Below are 2,507 nucleotides of genomic sequence, written 5' to 3' on the forward strand. Positions count from 1 at the left end.
TTAATCGGAATGTCGTCGGAATTTCGTCGGAATATACCGACAAACTTCCGACGACTACAACGGTTACATTTTTTATCGGAATGTCGTCGAAAAGTCGTCGGAAAATTCCGACGAACCGTATGTCGTCGGAATTCCGTCGGAAATGGCCGACGGAATTCCGACGACTTCATTTTTTTGGATTTGGTCGGAAATTTGTCAGTATTCCGTCGCAAATGTCCGACGACCTTGGTGTCCGTCGGAAGCTCCGTTGGAATTAGGAGTGTTTTCTTGTGGTGTATATTTTGGAATGGGTTCTGTAGAGGTTGGAGATGGTTATTATGTACTAAGTGTTTATGGCTCAACTAATAATCGTTAACTCACTAGCCATAACAAAGTCAACAATAAGAGTACTCCACACACTTTACGACTTCCAACGAAGTGTAGCTTGAGATTTAGTGTTCTTGTCGAGCACTATTTGTTTGATGAGTCCAACGACGTGTAGCGGGGGGCAATGTCCTTGAAAGTTTTGAATAGAAAACACTAGTTTAAAAGTATGAAACTAGAAAGGACGGTTTAGGCAATGATAGAAAACAATAAGGATCAAAAGTGAAATATTTCACAAATTTTTTTTAAATCAAAACCCAAAACTCCTTGCTCTTCCGCTAAACCAGCTTCTCCTCTGTCGTACTTTCTCCAGTGGAGTCACCCCTACACGCCACTTGGTCTCTGGTGTTTCTTATATCCAGTTTATATGGCCGAGATTCGTTCATCAACCCGCCACGCGCGTGTTTGAATCCTATTCTCGGCCGCAGAGGATCTAAACCTCTTCCTTTGATCGCCGCCGCAAAGAAGAAGAAGAGCAAGAAAGATGACAACCATAGCTTCTCCGCTAGACTTGACGAAGCCACCGGTCCATTTCCTGAATCCATCCTTCTCAAAGAGGTTATACTTTCGTTAATATCTTCTTTCATTTGTTCATTTATGTTCTAACATTGATGCTGAAGTTGTGTTAATTGTTTATTTATATGCAGAAGAAGATTGATGAGGAAATTGATCTTCTTCCTGATATCGATGATGCTGAAGAAAGTAAGTGAAATTTATTGTTTTTAAAACTATTTGCTGCATGTTGGTGATTGTGTTAGCTTTTAACTAGGGATGGGCGTTCGGATACTCATTCGGGTTCGGTTCGGATCTATTCGGATCTCGGGTTTTCGGGTTTAAAGATTTCAGCTCCATTTGGGTATTTCAAAATTTCAGTTCGGGTTCGGTTCGGATCTTTGCGGGTTCGGTTGGGGTTCGGATAACCCATTTAAATTATTTTTAATATTTATTATATGCTTAAAATTTCTCAAAATTTATAAAACAAAATAATATATTACATATAAATTTGTATAATATATGTCAAAATACCTAAAATTAACATATAAATTGGTTTGATTTGAATATTTGGATAGAACATCAATAGATATTTCAAGTATTTTGGTGTTTTGAATATATTTTAGCTATTTTAGATATTTACTTTTAACTATTTATGTATATTTTCAAGTATTTTAGACAACTTAAAAGTATCTTATATATTTTGGATGTTTTTAATATATATTAAATCTAAAAATAAGTAATATATTTAGGTATATAAATTTATTTCGGTTACATTCGGGTACCCGAGATACTTCGGTTCGGATCGGGTTCGGTTCTTTAGATACCAAAATTTTGAACCCGTTCGGATATTTAATCAATTTCGGTTCGGGTTCGGTACTATTTTTTCGGATCGGGTTCGGTTCGGTTCTTCGAATCCGGGTCTTTTAACTATTTGGTCTTTTGAATTGTTTGAAACATAGGAGCTATACGAGTTTCTTGATCTTCAGCTTCATAGTGACTTGAATGAGGAAATGAGTAAGTTCTTCTTCTTTAAACCCCTTTTGTTTCAAATTTTAACCGGTAAAATGTGCTTACGCCTTCCAGCTAAGTTATGTACTCTGGTTATCATGCATCACCTGTGTCCCTTCCCGTTAAATTATGTAAAATCCCAAATTTCGGTTGAAAAAAGGATTATATGGGGTGGGCGTTCGGGTACCCATTCGGGTTCGGTTCAGATCTAATCGGGTTTCGGGTTTTCGGGTTTAAAGATTTCAGCCCCATTCGGATATTTCTAAATTTCGATTCGGGTTCGGTTCGGATCTTTGCGGGTTCAGTTTGGGTTCGGATAACCCATTTAAATTATTTTTAAAATTTTAATATTCATTATATGCTTAAAATTTCTCAAAATCAATAAATCAAAATAATATATTACATATAAATTTGTATAATATATGTCAAAATACCTAAAATTAACATATAAATTAGTTTGATTTAAATATTTGGATTGAAAATCAATAGATATTTCAAGCATTTTGGTGTTTTGAATATATTTTAGATATTTTAGACATTTACTTTTGACTATTTATGTATATTTTTAAGTATTTTAGACAACTTTAAAGTATCTTATATATTTTGGATGTTTTTAATATATATTAAATCTAAAAATAAGT

At 34.6% G+C, this 2,507-nt stretch overlaps 1 long non-coding RNA gene across 1 annotated transcript; it reads left to right on the forward strand.

Moving 5' to 3' along the window:
- The first annotated feature begins 635 nt into the window (after positions 1-635).
- LOC106294070 lies at positions 636-1,872 on the forward strand. Its single transcript, XR_001260723.1, has 3 exons — positions 636-921; positions 1,011-1,065; positions 1,818-1,872. It is a non-coding gene; the product is annotated as an uncharacterized LOC106294070 (long non-coding RNA).
- The last annotated feature ends 635 nt before the right edge of the window (positions 1,873-2,507 follow it).

The sequence above is a fragment of the Brassica oleracea genome, chromosome C5 (genome assembly GCF_000695525.1).
Source record: "Brassica oleracea var. oleracea cultivar TO1000 chromosome C5, BOL, whole genome shotgun sequence".
Lineage (NCBI taxonomy): Eukaryota > Viridiplantae > Streptophyta > Magnoliopsida > Brassicales > Brassicaceae > Brassica > Brassica oleracea.